The sequence below is a fragment of the Lepidochelys olivacea genome, assembly GCF_965140295.1.
Source record: "Lepidochelys olivacea isolate rLepOli2 genome assembly, chromosome: 1".
Taxonomy (NCBI): domain Eukaryota; kingdom Metazoa; phylum Chordata; order Testudines; family Cheloniidae; genus Lepidochelys; species Lepidochelys olivacea.
The window spans coordinates 78357783-78375905 of record NC_140411.1 but is presented as its reverse complement, the minus strand read 5'-3'; the positions used below and the strand labels follow the sequence as shown (position 1 = coordinate 78375905).

The following is an 18123-nucleotide window of genomic DNA, read 5'->3' as shown; positions in this document are numbered from 1 at the left end:
GCATGGGGGATTATCATGCTTAACTCTCCAGCACATCCAGAGGCAAAAAGACCTCACAAGTCTCTATTGCTATGGTGAAGCAATTTCTTGAACATTTATCAAATGTTTTAAAATGCTGGCATTGAAAACTTCTTTAAAAAAAAACAGACTGTACAAGACCTGCACAGTATTTGATATGTGCTCGGTAAGGAATTCCTAAGTTTTCAATATTAGTAATTAGATTAAAATATTCATGATTTTCTTAGTTAACTATATGATCTTTTCTCAGTAATGCTCATCTTAACCATATGATCTCTTCTCAGTAATGCTCATTTTAAGAGCTAAGTAATTTGTGTCATAATGGAGGAGTAAACGTGATATTTATACAGGATTCTGGCATCGGGGCACATCTATTTTACAAAGTATATTCATGATAGTGATAGTAATTTGTTTATCATTATCTGTTTCACTAATCCGTAATTGTGATGGTGTGTCTTTTACTAAGCCTGCATTACAGAACTCATTTTTGCTTTTCCAGATCAATAAGGTAACTGTGGATAACTATTTATATATATAAATATATATTGCATCTGCAGAGTGGAAACTTTTAAATATGAAAAAAGAAGAATTGCAGTCCATATTTCATCTTCTCTTACAAGACAGGAATGACAGTATTAAGATGCACGTTCAGGATAGCACTCTTTCTACTTTGAACGCTGTCAAGAACAAAGTGCTTTAGAGACTTAAAATAAATCTAGGTACTAATCCATTGAATTTCTGACAACAGGAGCCCAAGGTTTCCATGCACTTAGCTGAGTACTGCATAAGAGCTTGTGCATTATTTATGTCCACTAATGGTGTTGCAATGCTCTTTGTGTGAAGCAGTGACAGTGCAATCTGCTAAGATAGCTGCTGCTGTGGACAGAGCCATACATTTTCTTGAGCTTGAGTTTTTGACAGAATACTCTATTAATGCCAATTCTGCTTAAGTAAATGCTGAACAGAGGTCAGTTGTTCCTTTTCCCCCTCTCTTATTTTTTAGGAAAACAGTGCCATGAAACTGAAAATGATGTTCTGGGCTTTGCTGAATTTTGCCACACAATGGTAACTGATAAAGGTCAGTCTAGTTTGTCTACTTTTGTGATTTTGTGTGATGATCCACAGATTAAATAGGAAAGCTTTTAGCATTGGAAAAGGGGGGTGCTGTTAATTCCAGTTTCATTGTCATAATACTCTTCAGTGGATCAATAGAATTAAATGAGCTGAGATATTAGGAAAATATTGTGAAAAGAAGTATGGTTGTGTTATCTGACCAAGGTTAGGATAGTAGAAAATAAAGAATCATCTATACTGGGCTGTCAATAAATCATAAGACCGATAAGTAAAATGTAATAGGGTGTAAAAATCATAAGCCTTTAAATAGTTGTAATATCTTTCTTTTGCAATATAAATGTTTTCCTAGCAATTTACAGAGGAATTGCTAACTCAATTTTTAAATTGATGATTTAGAAACAAAACAAAACATTTTCTGATAGAGTACCCTTTAAACAATAATAATATGTCCTGATTTTTAATAATATTAATTATGTTAAAATTATAAGGATTTCCTGCTGTCCTGTGACTTTTAGAAGTGTCTTCTTGGAACGCCTGGCATTAACACCATGAACATGCTCATCTTCCCACCTCGCCTTCCTCCTTGTGCACATTGCTGCCTGTTGCCTCTGCAGTTTCCATTTCATCTGTGCTGCTGCTATCGCTGGTAAACAGTGCCCTGTTGAAAGGGTGTGTACCATCAACAACACTGTGGAACTGACTAACACTGTGGAACTGACTAAGTGAGGGCCTGATTCAGCTCCTTATGGGATCAACTTCCATTGACTTCATTGTGAGCTTGAGCAGGCCACCTGGTCAAATGCTCAAAGTACACAACTGGAGGAAAAGAGAGTGGGGTGGCGAAGGAGAAAAGTATATTTTTCTTTAGTCTTTTCCAGGAAAGGTATATTAATACCTAGCTCTTTTCATCATCAGATCTTAACATGCTTTGGAAAGGAGCTCAGTATCGTTACTCCCATTATACAGAAGGGGAAACTGAGGCATGGGGCAGTGATGTGACTTGCCCAAAGTCATGCAGCAGGCCAGCGATACAGAAGGGAATAGAACCCTGGGCTGCTTCATCCCTGTCCAGTGACCTACCTACGAGACTGCACTGCTGCCTACAGTGGTCTTGATGGTTGCTTGTAACAACAATAAGTGTGCAATTTTCAGATGGAAATGGAAATGTCATGTTAAGAGTTCTTAAAATAAACAAAACACAATGAAAAAGTTTAGCTGATATGTTTAGCAGTAAGGCTTTCAAGGTAAAGAATTGAGGTGGGAGAGGGAATACCATGAACTGAGGAATTGGTTATGTAATTTCTTTAAAACAAAGTGGCCAAAGCTTTCTTCCACCCAATTTTTTCCAGATATCTGGGAGAAAGGTCAGCCTACTTCACAGAACTGTCTAACATTCCAGGCTCCAGTAAACTCCTCAGTCCAAAGTTGCTGAGTACCTAGTGGGGAGGAAAACACTGTAAATCATAGAATCATAGGAGATAAGGGTTAGAAGAGACCTCAGGAGGTCATCTAATTCAGCCCACTGCTCAAAGCAGGACCAGCGCCAACTAAATCATCCCAGCTAGGGCCTTGTCAAGCCAGGCCTTAAAAACCTATAAGGATGGAGATTCCACCACTTCCCTAGGTAACTCATTCTAGTGCTTCACCACACTCCCAGTGAAATAGTTTTTCCTAGTATCTAACTTAGACCTTCCCCCACTGCAACTTGAGACCATTGCTCTTTGTTCTGTCATCTGCCACCACTGAGAGCTCCACCCTCTTTAGAACCTCCCTTCAGATAGTTGAAGGCTGCTATCAAATCCCCCATCACTTTTCTCTTCTGCAGACTAAATAACCCCAGTTACCTCAGCCTCTCCTTTTAGGTCATGTGCCCCAGCCCTCTAATCATTTTCGTTGCCCTCTGCTGGACTCTCTCCAATTTGTCCACATCCTTTCTGTAGCGGGAGGCCCCAAACTGGATGCAGTACTCCAGATGTGGCCTCACCAGTGCCGAATAGAGGGGAATAATCACTTCCCCCGATCTGCTGGCAATGCTCCTAGTAATGTAGCCCAATATGCCATTAACCTTCTTGGCAACAAGGGCACACTGTTGACTCATATCCAGCTTCTCATCCACTGTATTCACCAGGTCCTTTTCTGCACAACTGCCGCTTAGCCTGTCCATGGGATTCTTCTGTCCTAAGTGCAGGACTCTGCACTTGTCCTTGTTGAACCTCATCAGATTTCTTTCAGTACAATGCTCCAATTTGTCTAGGTCACTTTGGACCGTATCCGTACCCTCCAGCGTATCTACTTCTTCCCCCAGGCTTAGTGTCATCCACAAACTTGCTGAGGGTGCAATCCATCCCATCATCCAGATAATTAATGAAAATGTTGAACAAAACTGGTTCCAGGACACACCCCTGGGGCACTTTGCTTGATACTTGCTGCCAACTGGACATCAAGCTGTTGATCACTTCCCATTGAGCCTGATGATCCCACATACAACATATCATACTCCCTCTTTCCCACATACAACATATCACTGATGTGGTCCTCTCCACAATGCAGTTTTGGAGGCTGCACAGATATTAGGAGTTAGTAGAACCTTAGGGCAATAGAAATGCTCCTTTTAGAGGAGAGGAAGAGGGACATTTCCAGAAGTCTCATTCAAGTTTAAAAGGTCAAACATTTAAGCTAATAATGACGGAATGTCCACCCTAGATCAATGATCAAAAATAGATGGCAGAAACATTTTCTCCTATTCACTGGATGTACCGGATACCCTATTTTCCCACTGCTATTTGGAAGGGAGGGGTCACAAAATTGGAAAAGGGGGCAGCAGTCCTTCCTACCTCTCTCTCAGTCTTTTTTTCATATGTGCAACCTCTTTAAATTTCCTCTCTGACTGTGTCAGCAGGGAAGGGCTTGATTCCTCTGTGGGATGCATTGATTATGCGTAGCCCTTCCTCCAACACTATTCACATCAGTCAGATTGCCATATATGGCAATTTTGCTTGGAGGGGTCTCACTTTGCCATGTAATGGCATGGACAACATGCAGGATTCTTAAGGAGAAATATCCATTGGCACAGGGGTTAGCCTCTGAAGCTCTCTAGATAGGAAGGTTTATTGAGTCTCCCCCGGCTACCATCTGAAGAAATAAATTTAAGCTGCTGACTACCCATACAGTGCAATCCGGCACTCATTTGAATCAATGGGGAAATGCCACTTGATTTCAGTGGTGCAGGATCAAGCCAACAGCAGTTAAGCTGGGAACAGTGGGAATGAAAATGAGCAGTGGCAAATGGGCATAAAATTAAAAATCCCCACAAAAAGTACATGCAATACAAATTCCTGCTTCCTGTTGGTGAAAGAGTTCAAAGATAAAATTTGGGGGCAGAGAACCCCTAAAAGGGTGTTGTTCTGTTGATGTCTTTAGCTATATCAATTGCAAATGTTTACAAAAATTGTGCTCTGAGGTATGCCACTGAAATCTGGAATACTTCAGCTGCCTGCAGGGAGGTTGGGTAGGGATTGTTTCACAATATGCCCCAAATAATTCTCTATATAGGTAGGTGCAATCAGGCAGATTCTTAGTTGGTGTAAATTGCTGTAGTTCCATTGTTTTCAACAGCTAGTTTTCCCCACTTGAAAATCTGGCCCATAGTACAGTAGAACCTTAGAGTTATGGACACCTTGGAAATAGAAGTTTTTTGCAACTCTGAAATGTTTGTAACTCTGAACAAGCTGTTATGGGATGCTCCTCAGGTAGGACTGCTCAGAGTGGGGGCTCACAGGAGCCTGGCGAGTGGGGATGTGGACAGGCAGCTGGTTCTGGCACCTTGGGGCACCACAGTGTCAGTGGGTTTGTGGTGCAGGCTGTGGCCCTTTAAACTGAGTTGCTCTGCCAGAGCCCAGTGTGCAGAAGCTCGGGCTCCAGCTCCAGCAGCTGAAATTCCGGGCCAGGTTTCAGGAGCAGCTCTGGAAGTTTCTTTCCAGGGCTCTGAGCTTGCAAGCTTGTCCCCTTCCTAGCCAGGAGCAGGGAGAGGGGAAAACAGTGTTCACCACCTCCTACCTGTAAGTGATTACACCTTGTGGTGAGTAGGAGAGTGGGGGTGGGGACAGGCAGCCCAGATGTGCTTACCTTTAGGATGCAATACAATTACAGTACTGTATTTGCTGGTTTGTTTGTGGTTGGGTTTTTGTTATTTTTTTTGGTCTCCGCTACTGCCTGAAAGCTTACTTCTGGTTCCCCATGTGTCCAGTTGACAGGTCAGTTGGTAACTCTGGTTTTCATGTCTTTGAGGTTCTACTGTATCTAGAATAATAGGGAATAAAAACAAGCCCTATTCAGGGCTATTATAAAATAGTTGCTCTATTAGTGCTGGCAAATCTGACATAAATCTTGATTCTTGGTATGAAAATTCACTTCAGTTTGAAGCTGGGTGTGATGAGTCTATTGCCTGAAGCAGTTTCGTTTTTATAAAATTTGGAAGGTTGGTTGAGCCCATTTTAGTTATAAAAGTGTCAAGAAAGTTGTTAGTGGTTTCAGATAGTTGTTTCACTCGTATCACTGAAATACTTCAAGCCTTTTAGAGCTCATTTGAATTATAAACATTTTCCAGCTTCTGCAGTGCAGAAGCCATAGAAATTTGCTCTCCCAGCTTGCTGATTCAGCAAGAAAGCAGCAGCTCAGTAAAAGCCTAGGTTAACATTTGTTATGGTTGTTTATTTCTGCTTGGGATCCCCCCGTCCCTGACGTCCACCAATATGTACCCCTGCCTGCAGTGGGAAGGCCTGCTAAATATCTTCTAAAGAGTATTATTCCGTCTACCACTGCCAAAGAGAAAAGGTAGGCACACAGCAAAGGTAGGGGATAGGGAGAAAGGTTTGTATGAGGAGGGCCCTCAAAAAGTTCTGGTATTTGGATAACCATGGAAACTTTCAAATATTCACCTGAAGTAAGAGCCAGATTCTGTGCCAAGGAAATGGCAAGTGTGGCTTTAAGGGACCTTTGTGTCCCTTGAATTCTGGGCAACTTAGACCAGCCTTAGCCTGGTATGGACATCTATGGGATGCTGCTCTGCCAAGAACAGTTGTGGTGCATCATGCTCCAGTGATTCTTGCTCCCATACATGGCCCACCTCTATTGCCCCATCCAAGGGGTGTGCAGGAAGGCCACATAGGATTGCTTAATCAGCTGCATGCCAGTAGGGGAACCTCTTTATCTGCCCCTTAGTGGGTCCTTTATGCCTCTGGAGAGATGTAAAGGAGCTACAGTGGGGGACAGAATTCAAACACAAATATTCTGATATTTCTCTGTCACTCAAACTTAGTTTTAAGGAGTTCTTTCAGCCAAAACTTAGAGGAAAAACTGAGCCCCAAACAAAGATTTCAAGCATAAATGGTTTTGTCTGAATATTGAATTACAGGGCCTAAAATTAGTCACTTATTGGGTTTGATCCTTCACCGTGCTCATGTGACTCAACAGAGGCTTTAGGCAGTAGAGAGTGACATTTGGAATAAATGGACACAAATCAGATGTCAAGAATTATAACATTCATAAACCAGTCGGAGAACACTTCAATCTCTCTGGTCACGCAGTTACAGACATGAAGGTCGCTATCTTAAAACAAAAAAACTTCAAATCCATACTCCAGCGAGAAACTGCTGAATTGGAATTCATTTGCAAATTGGATACTATTAATTTAGGCTTAAATAGAGACTGGGAGTGGCTAAGTCATTATGCAAAGTAGCCTATTTCCCCTTGTTTTTTCCTACCCCCCCCCCCGACATTCTGATTAAACTTGGATTTATGCTGGAAATGGCCCACCTTGATTATCATACACATTGTAAGGAGAGTGGTCAGTTTGGATGAGCTATTACCAGCAGGAGAGTGAGTTTGTGTGTGGGGGGGGGTGTGAGAAAACCTGGATTTGTGCTGGAAATGGCCCACCTTGATTATCATGCACATTGCAGGGAGAGTGGTCACTTTGGATGAACTATTACCAGCAGGAGAGTGAGTTTGTGTGTGTGGTTTTTGGAAAAAAAGGGGGGGGGGTGAGAAAACCTGGATTTGTGCTGGAAATGGCCCACCTTGATTATCATACACATTGTAAAGAGAGTGGTCACTTTAGATAAGCTGTTACCAGCAGGAGCGTGGGGTGGGAGGAGGTATTGTTTCATGGTCTCTGTGTATATAATGTCTTCTACAGTTTCCACAGTATGCATCCGATGAACTGAGCTGTAGCTCACGAAAGCTTATGCTCAAATAAATTGGATAGTCTTTAAAGTGCCACAAGTACTCCTTTTCATTTGGCAAGAAAGTCATCCAGAGGATGGCCTGATCTCTATTTAAATTGTGAAGGGGAAAACAAGTAGAATGGGTGAAAAAGTGCAGCAAGTTGCAAATGTGTGGTACCTTCTGTTCAAAAGCATCTTACACAGATTGTATGGAGTGCTTAAATAAATGTACTGTAGTGTTTATAAAATAGCTCTTTAGTCATTTCAAAATATTGGGTAAATAAACATTAGGTTAAAAAAAAATGAACACAAACATATTCATCCGAGAAGCTAAAAGATTTGGCACTGTTGGTGGTATCAGGGGTACCTAAGGAAATATTCTTTACTGGTAGTTCTACTTGTGGCAGTCCTTCTTCTGCAGCCTACCACAGAAAAGAATCCTCATGCTGGGAACCAGATTATGTCTGGCGCTGTGTGGGTGTGCAATGAGTGAAAGAGGGTGCAAAGAGCCCTGTTTCTATTTCACATCCCACCAAGGGGCCACCATTATTCTTCTCTATGAATATAAAGGTCAAGGTGGTGTCGGCACTGCTGGAAATACTACATACTCCAAAAAGGGTATGGGACATGGACACAGGGCCTCACCAACATCTACATCAGAAGGTGGACTGTATCTGATGTGGAGGAGCACACACTCCAAATCTAAACCATGCTCTCCACAGACAGAATACCTCAACTGGTACAGTGCCCTAGGTACACATCATCACTCTCACTGAGCATTATAAAGGTAAAATAGATTCTGAAGTGTTAAAGATACATCTATCAAGTAGCAAGGAGGCAATTCAGCTGTCTTTCTACAGTTGCCTTAAATACAGAATACATAAAAGAACAAAAATATGGCCATACACATGGGGCAGCTGGATAAGAACTTCTCATGACTGTGTTCCCAGACATCTACTGCGTACTTAAAGGCTTAAAGAAACTGTGCATAGGGTTTTTAAACATGATATAGGAAAAGTCATGTTTAAAATCATGTTAAATTAAAAATTACCCATAGCTCTGAGATACTATGGTGGTAGACAACTATTAATTATAATAAATAGATAAGAATGGAGGGCTTGATTATTCCCCAACACAGAAGACATATTTGCGGCTGTGGAACCCACTGCTATTGTCACTGAACCCATATGAGAAGGAGAAGCACATAATGTGCCATTTACAACTGCTAAGGTCCCGGTCTTGACTGGAAGATTGACAAGCATTTCTGAGGCATAGCAGCTGATTATGCTCAGAATAATATAATGGTGGGTCAGGACCAAGGCCGTCATGCCACATGGTGGCTAGGTGCATCACAGAACAGGAATAAAGAATACAAATGGAGGGAAAGTTGTAGAGAAAAATGTCAGTGCCAGCTGCAAGTGCCATCTGTGATAGCAGAAATGGCGGCAGAGGTGCTGAGTACAAGGGTTTCCAATGTGTAACTTCCCAACTCTTCCTTCCACTGTTGCTGAATAGTTAGTACATCCAGCAGGCAGTTCTCCTGTGATAGTGAACATACGTGGCATTTCTAATGTAAATGGTTGAGTTCATTAGTGTAAAATGGCTGCACTGGAGTCAAGCAGTGGAGAAGCTGGTTCAGAGTCTTTCAGGTGTAGAACTTCAGATTTACATTTCTCAAAACTTGAAGTAAAATACAGCACAGACTGTTAATATATAGCAGATGCACCAGTGTCTTGAGATGAATACATTATAGACAAGAAATCATATTTATTCCCATCACAATAAAAATGTATTTTACACCTGCTCTTCCTGGTTGCACCTGTGGCATGTTCATTTGGGTGGAACATGGGAGACTGCCAGGTTCAAAACATGCTGTGTATCCTTGTTCCCTTGTGTGAGGTTTTTCTTTTAGTTATTCTTAAACTTTTCACATAGATTTTCATATGCAATCATTATATTCAATAAGCAAATTGGTATTAATATAGTATTGAAAACCCAGGAAATTCTAAAAGTTAAGGTGGAATGCTCAACTTGATCTCTACCTCTGTTGTGCCTTAACGTACAGTGGCCACTCTTAAAAACCCTTCAATTCCCTTTGAAACTATATAACATTAAGTAGTATTTTCATATTCAGTATGCTGGGGAATAATACAAATATTACAGCACCATTAGCTAGTTGCAAAGAGAACTTTATGATATTTTAAAAGGCATCCACTGCATATATTCTCTTTATATAATTCTATATTGTTAGTTTAATAATACTGTGGGCTATGTTGGACATCCTTTAGCTATACTTTAAATAGTCCCATTGACTTTAGTGCAACAACACGAGGAGTAAGGTATGACTCTATGTGACTAAGGGTTCACAATGTGGTCCTATATATTTTTTTTAAAGTGTTCAGTGTGCACTCCCATCCTGGAGATGGTGTATGCCTTTGTTTTTGGGTGTCTACACTGTAAAAAGGTGTGTTCTTAACTCCGGTTGGTTGCATTGGGTTCAACCACAGGCATCTTTAGGCTTTGATTCAAGCGGCTAATCTGAGTTAAAAACAATTGTGCCTTCACTTCTATTTTAACCTGAGTTAGCTAATGTGGGTTAGTTTTCCCAAGTTAAGGACACACCTATTTTGCAGAGTAGACATATCCTTTGTCCTTACTGTTTAGGATAGTCTAGCACGGCTAGCAGAGCGGTAATTTCCCCCTTGAACTCTGGGATTGTGGCTGTTCCTTGTGTTCAAGAGGGAAGGCAAGTGCTCTTTATGCTATCTAAACACCCTTAAACCGAGCCAGTCAAAATCTAGCTCTCTCCAACTAGAATGATAATATGACTTTGTTTTCATTGAGAAGATGAGAAATGATATATATTATTGCAATAGTTCAGAATTTTTCCAAAAGTTGGTGTGCTTGTGTTATACAGAGACCATGACGTGGTTTGAGGCCTTCTGTCTGACATTATAAAACATAGGTATATAAAATGGATAAAAAATGAGTGAGGCAAAGATGGCTGTGAAATTTCAGAAAAGAACAATCTTCTATCATTGTTTTGGAAAATGTGTAGTTTATTATTAATGTTTAAATCCGCACACTTATGTCTGATAGTTTTTTTCTTTAGATGTTATAACTTGTAAATTGAGGAACACCTACATTTCTGTGAAATAAGGAGAGGGTCTATTGTAGCAAACACTAGTCCTAATGTAGTTCTCATGGGTCCAACTGGAATTACGTAAAGATGTAATTCCACTTTGATTAGTGGTGGTCAGGAGTTCTAAAACGTTTAATTTGAAATATCCACTGGAACAAGGAACTTACACATTTGAAATTTTATCTAGGTTCCTATAATGTCATAGAATCATAGAATCGTAGGACTGGAAGGGACCTCGAGAGGTCATCTAGTTTAGTTCCCTGCACTCATGGCAGGAGTAAGTATTATCTAAACTGTCCCTGATAGGTGTTTGTCTAACCTGCTCTTTAAAATCTCCAGTGAGGGAGATTCCAACCAATCTAGGCAATTTATTCCAGTGCTTAACTACCCTGACAGTTAGGAAGTTTTTCCTAACGTCCAGCCTAAACCACCGATGCTGCAATTTAAGCCCATTGCTTCCTGTCCCATCCTCAGAGGTTAGAGAACAATTTTTCACCCTCCTCCTTGTAACAACCTTTTATGTATTTGAAAACTGTGATCATCTCCCCCCTCAGTCTTCTTTTCTCCTGACTAAGCAAATCCAATTTTTTCAGTCTTCCCTCATAAGTTATGTTTCCTAGACCTTTAACCATTTTTGTTTCTCTTCTCTGGACTTTGTCCGATTTGTCCACATCTTTCCTGAAATGTGGTGCCCAGAATGGGACACAATACTCCAATTGAGGACAAATGAGCATGGAGTAGAGCAAAAGTATTATTTCTCTTGTCTTGCTTATAACACTCCTGCTAATACATCCCAGTATGTTGTTTGCTTATTTTTTGGCAATAGTGTTACACTGTTCACTCATAATTAGCTTGTGATCCACTATGATCTCCAGATCCCTTTCCACAGTACTTCTTCCTAGGCAGTCATTTCCCATTTTTATGTATGCAACATATTGTTCCTTTCTAGGTGGAGTACTTTGCATTTGTCCTCATTTGCATTTCATCCTATTTACTTCAGATCTTTTCTCCAGTTTGTCCAGATCATTTTCAATTTTAATCCTGTTCTTAAAAGCACTTGCAACTTCTCCTATCTTGATATTGTCCGCAAACATTATAAGTGTACTCTCTATGCCATTATGTAAATAACTGATGAAAATATCAAACAGAACTGCACCCAGAACTGATCCCTGCAGGACCCCACTCAGTATGCCCTTCCAGCTTGACTGTGAACCAGTAACTACTATCTGGAAATGGCTTTCCAATCAGTTATGCACCTAGGGTTGACAGCCCTCAAGGATTGGCCTTGAGTCTCCAGGAATTAAAGATTAATCTTTAATTAAAGATTATGTCATGTGACGAAACCTCCAGGAATATGTCCAACCAAAATTGGCAACCCTATATGCACCCACCTTATAGTAGCTCCATCTAGGTTGTATTTCCCTAGTTTGTTTAGGAGAAGATCATATGAGTCAGTATCAAAAGCTTTACTAGGTCAAGATATACCACATCTACTGCTTCCTCCCATCCACAAAGCTGTCAAAGAAAGATATTAGGTTGGTTTAACATAATTTGCTCCTGTCAAATCCATGCTGACTGTTACTTATCACCTTATTTTCTTCTTGGTATCTGCAAATTGATTGCTTAATTATTTGCTCCATTATCTTTCTGGGTACTAAAGTTAAGCTGACTGATCTGTAATTCCCTGGGTTGTCTTTATTTTCCTTTTTATAGACAGGCACTATATTTGCCCTCTGGAATTTCTCCCATCTTCCATGACTTTTAGTAGATAATCAATAATGACTCAGATATCTCCTCAGTCAGTTCCTTGAGTATTCTAGGATGTATTTCTTCAGGCCCTGGTTACTTGAAGACATCTAAGTAATTTTTAACTTGTTATTGTTCCCTACTTTAGCCTCTGATCCTACCTTATTTTTACTGGCATTCACTGTGTTAGAGGTCCAATAGCTACTAACCTTTCTGGTGAAAACTGAAACAAAGAAGTTATTTTACACTTCTCCATTTCCACATTTTCTGTTATGGTTTTCCGCTTTTCATTGAGTAATGGCTCTATCTTGTCCTTGGTCTTCCTCTTGCTTCTAATGTATTTGTAGAATATTTTCTTGTTAGTCTTTATGTCTCTAGTTAGTTTAATCTCGTTTTATGCATTGGCCTTTCTAATTTTGTCCCAACATACTTGTGTTGTTTGCTTATAACTTGACCTAATGTCTATTTTTTGTAGGGCTCATTTTGAGTTTCATATCATTGAAGATCTCCTGGTTAAAAGTGTGGGGGGGGGGAGTGTTTCCTGCTATACTTCCTACCTTTCCTATGCAGTGGGATAGCTTGGTCTTGTGCCCTTAATATTGTCTCTTGGAAAAATTGCCAACTCTCTTGAACTGTTTTTCTTCTTAGACTTGCTTCCCATCGAATCTTATCTACTAACTCCCTGCATTTGCTAAGGTCTGCCTTTTTGAATCCCCTATCTTTATTGTGCTGCTTTCCCTCATCTCATTCCTTAGAATCATGAACTCCACCAATTTATGATCACTTCACCCATGCTGCCTTCCACTTTCAAATTCTTTACTTGTTTCTCCCTATTTGTCAAAATAAAATCTAGAACAGCCTCTTCCCTAGTAGCTTTCTCCACCTTCTGAAATAAATCATATCCTCATGAATGTCACATTTGAGCATCAAGCTTGTGATGTTAAAGAGTTACTCTGGATTATGTTGCTATGGGTCACTCTAGATTTAGCTGTTTTGATAATTGGAATATTATTTCTTTGACCTGTGAGCACTTCATGTATTTCATACTCAAATGGCAGGACCCATAAGAAGAACAACAATATTTACGTTCTCAAGCTGTGTGCCATAGCCCAAAAGTGGGCTGCCTCAGACATATTTATTACTTTCAATAAAGAACTCTTTCATAAATCCAGGTTTTTAACAATAATTAGAATGTATAGAGTAAAATGCTGGCATCACCAAAATCAATGGTAAATTTCTTATTGATTTCAATGAAGCCAGATTTTTAGCCCACCATCTGAAAACAGAGTAACTGAGATTATTTTAAAAGAAAACAAAGATAGTTTCATTTGCCAAGAAACTTTATACTCATAAGAAATATGGAAGAGGAATAGAAATCTTCACTCCTTCCTTTTATTAAAATTATTTAGAGAAATAGGTAGAAGACTGTTCTGTTAATACAATGAACATCATTCACCAAAAATTCAACTGTAATAGTGTAAATTCATAACAAATGTTCAAACCAGAGCAACTACACACCACTATTTACACCACTGACATGTGATATACTCTGAATCTGGATATACAATGTATTTCCCTTTTATAATAGTCTCTGAGAGATTTACTACCCATTAGAGCCTTTCCCCAGATGTATGCTCTTTTCATGTTACTACTTTCCTAACAGCCACAGCCCATTGGTTGTCTATACATAGTCTGAAAATGATTTTCAGTTTTGTTCAAAGGCCAACCATTCTAATAATAGAACCTGGAAAAAAATGTGTGTTTTCCCGTATTTGCTTTATTAGGTCTTTTTTTAAATAAAAACTCTTGTATAAATTATTTAGGATTTGACCTACTTGGTCAACATAACAAGGATATTTCTAGATAAAACTTAAGATTGCCAATATTATGACTAGTCAGAATGTGAGGAGTTCAGAGATCCTTTCAGATTCCTGACAAGTTAAGGCTTTAGCGAAACTCTAAATACGTTCGACCCATTCAACATGCTTCAAAGTTTGGCAGATGAAAAAATATCTTGGAATACATTTTCTCTTGATGTATGCATGTAACTTCTGTGGAATTAATCGAAATTACATACCAATAAATGATCAGAATACTCTCCACGGCCAAAAAGCAACTAGTTCAGATTTCCTGATTTTGTTGCTTCCAGTTCCGGTGTGTCACTATACCCAAGAACAAAACATTGGAAAGATACAGTACTAATGGAGTAGAGCTAACACGTGGACTTATTTATTTCCACATAGTATTATCTCCAGCTTTTTCGAAGTTGGATTTGCTTGGTAATTGCACAACAGAAAAGTGTACATTATTCTTTCTAATCCTCTTTTCTCATCCAAAATTGTCATAGCTTTTTATTGGTGGAAAACACATGAGTTTCACTGTCCTAGTTTGTTAAGCAGAGTTCTTTTTATTATCCTGATACCTGGTGCTAAGATTTAGTTCTAGAGACAGGTAGGCTGCACCTTGTTCTGGAAGGCAGCTGCAAGCTATTGAATGCTAGCTCTTTGGTGAGGTCATATCTTTCATTGGACCAACTTCTGTTGGTGAGAGAGAGACAGGCTTGGTAAGCTTGAAAGCTTGTCTCTCTCACAAGCAGAAGTTGGTCCAATGAAAGACATGACCTCACCCACCTTGTCTCTCTAATGTCCTTGGACTGACATGGCCACAACAACAACACCGCATACCACTCTTTGGATGGCATGTTGAATTTTTCAGTGTCGTACCTTTACTTCCATGCATATTTCTCTTTCAGTTAGTCTGACTAAACAAAGTCTAAATATACTTTTTTTTTATTCTGAAAGAAAACCCAAATGTGAAAAGTTTGTAACACTGAAGTTAAGGATGGAGTTAAAGGTGAGAAAGTTACTTTGCAGCAGTTTCGTAGTTGATAACAGAGCAGTGTGACTGTATTTAAATCATTTGTTTTAAATTTGGAATTATGACATTCTATAGCTAATATAACCTCTGGGTCATCTGGGGCAAACTGTAGCTATTTCTGTAGCTGCCTCGAGTAAATATTGTTCCTCATATTCAGCTGCACTTTCACTAGACTGCCTTCTACAGTACTACTTCTAATAGTTCCCATAAGTACAGTATTTACTGCTGCTTAACGACATCCTGCATATAACTTTACATAATCTACCTTGATAGAGTTATTTTGGCAGGCAACTTTGTTAGAAGTGGTTTTGTGTTTACCACATTGCTGTTTCATGAGGTTTCCAAGAAAGAGTTATAAGCTTTTATTGCCATTCTTTTCAGGTGTTTTAACTGGCACAGATCCCACAAGGATATGCAGAAAAAAAGACAGATGCTTGTTTGTCCTTTTTTTATTATTGGCTGGATTGGAAACTTTTAAATATATTGGTCAAAAGGAATTCATTCACTATATGGAATAAGTGCTGTTCCTTTCCAAAGCTTCTATTTCTCTTCATCTTTTGCCCTCACAGTCCTGCCTCTGTCATAACTTTTGAATTATGTTGCCTGTATCTATTGTATAGCAGGGCCTGATCTGCTAGTTCAATCAGTTATTTGATAATCAGAGGTAGCAATAATTGTATGCATTAATCAGTCATGTTGCCATTATGCTAAATGTCATTTTCAAATATCATTGTGTCTGCTTTCTCCTTAAATAGGGAACTATTTTTAGAAAGTAAATAAACTTAACTGGGAAATTGCAACTTTGCAGATAGCTTTTTGTTTGTTTTTGCTGCCTGTTTACATCATTGATGTGGATCATAGGCAGGACAAATAAACCCACAAGGAATTTTTTGGAATAAATATGAACAAACATTTTTCCCCCAAATATTTTACCATACCCAACTCTTCCCCAATATCTATGGAATATCTTCAGGGATGTCTTTTGATAATTTCAGTTTCTATTGTATATGACCAGATGAATATATTTCAGTATCAGTAATTACTGTAAAATGCACAAAATGTCATTCAAAAATATGTATCTGGCTCACCTGCTTTTGCTGCTTTTTGGAGCTATTTTATTGGAAACATATAAACTGTAATGAGTGAAACTTCTTAAATGATGGCACTGCTTTACCCTAAAAAAGCAATGAGGAGTCTGGTGGCACCTTAAACACTAACAGATTTATTTGGGCATAAGCTTTTGTGGGTAAAAAAAACCCCACTTTCTTCAGATGCATGGAGTGAAAATTACAGATACAGGCATAAATATACTGGCACATGAAGAGAAGGGAGTTACCTTACAAGTGGAGAACCAATGTCAACAAGGCCAATTCAGTGAACATGCATGTGGTCCACTCCCAATAACTGATGAGGAGTTGTCAATACCAAGAGAGGGAAATTTCCTTTTGTAGTGAGCTAGCCACTCCCAGTCCCTATTCAAGCCCTAATTAATGGTGTGAAATTTGCAAATGAATTGTAGCTCTGCAGTTTCTCTTTGAAGTCTGTTTTTGAAGTGTTTTTGTCGAAGGATGGCTACTTGTTTTTGTAGATACAGATTAACATGGCTACCGGACTGCTTCATCCTGAAGATTAAAGGACAATAGCAAATATTTCCATTCTCTTACTAGTTATTTGATAGAATATGAAACAATTGGCAGATTCAACATTTTGCATTTTCCAAATAAATGGAACAATGGCAATGATCATCCAGCCACATGCAGGAGGTACATTAGAGGCCACTAAAAAGTCAACAGGTGCCAATTATTACCATATCCACAGATATGGCCCATTCTAAGTATAGGGGAATAATACAATAATTCATATATTTCTGATTTGTTAATGGCACCACTGTGCATTCACGCATTCATTAAATGTGTGTGGTATAATATTCCACAATGAAATGCTGACATATAAATGAGCACAAGTACATTTCAAAGTTAGCACTGAATTAAGATGGAAATGGGATGATCTATATGTAGTCTCTCCTCAGTCTATTTATGCAATTTCCATTCACTTCAATTGCTCTTGCACAGGTGAATGGAAGGAAACCTACAGATATGGCCCTAATTGCTACTTTGGTCTATCTGCATGCTGGCTAAATGAGAAAGCAATGCACTGGTTTATATTGTGACATCTCTACTTGCATTAGGAAGGGCTGGAAATAATATTAATTTTGAATTTAAGCCTGGAAGAAAGAGATCACTGGAAACCCTCTGGAGAAGTGCTAAGGACCCTGTAATGTAGTAAACAATCAATTCCATGATTGCATACCCTTCTCTGGGTTACAGCTTAGGCAGACCACGTGTGGTAACAACAAAAAACACAGGCTGTGTTCCTCTTTCGGACTCAGCTCAGAAAATCACTTAAACAAGTTTCAGAGTAGCAGCCTTGTTAGTCTGTATCCCCCCCCCCCCAAAAAAGGAGTACTTGTGGCACCTTAGGGACTAACAAATTTATTTGAGCATAAGCTCACGAAAGCTTATGCTCAAATAAATTTGTTAGTCTCTAAGGTGCCACAAGTACTCCTTTTCTTTTTACTTTTTACTTTTTACTTTTTACTTCTTTTTACAAGTGTTTAATTTCTATTGAATCCAAGGTGCTTTTTGGTGAAGCAGGGCTTCTGAGAGCTCGAGAGCTGCAGGGTCTGTGTGTATCCAGCATCCTCAGTGAAGAATTCCCTTTGTGTTGACTGAGACACCCTGCGTGTTCTCAGTTGTGAGAGTCACTACCGGTCTAATGCTGCAGGGTGCTAGCAGGTCCTGTGAGATGCTGAGCATGCTGAACTTCCATTGAAGTTCATTCTCAAAATCAGTAGTCCATCCATAGATATACTTTCTGTATGCTTCTGCTTTAGTTTTCTCCTAGTCCTATACTCTTCTGGTCCCCTTAAGTAGAAGTTCCATTGCTGAGAACCCAAATTGCCCAAAACACATAGGAGCTGATTCTCATTTATACTGAGGCCCCGTTACACTTTTGGCTATGTAAAGGAGCCTTAAAGTGAGA

General features: G+C 39.4%; 1 long non-coding RNA gene across 2 annotated transcripts in view; it reads left to right on the top strand.

Annotated features, from left to right (window-relative positions):
* The first annotated feature begins 5121 nt into the window (after window positions 1–5121).
* Window positions 5122–18123, top strand: part of LOC311528743 — a 174861-nt gene continuing 161859 nt past the window's right edge. Inside the window, exon 1 of one of the 2 annotated variants that reach the window (XR_014713681.1) lies at window positions 5122–5150. This is a non-coding gene — a long non-coding RNA (uncharacterized lncRNA). Of the gene's footprint in view, window positions 5151–5271; window positions 5346–18123 lie in introns of those variants that run through there. The other variant, XR_014713682.1, reaches the window with a different exon arrangement.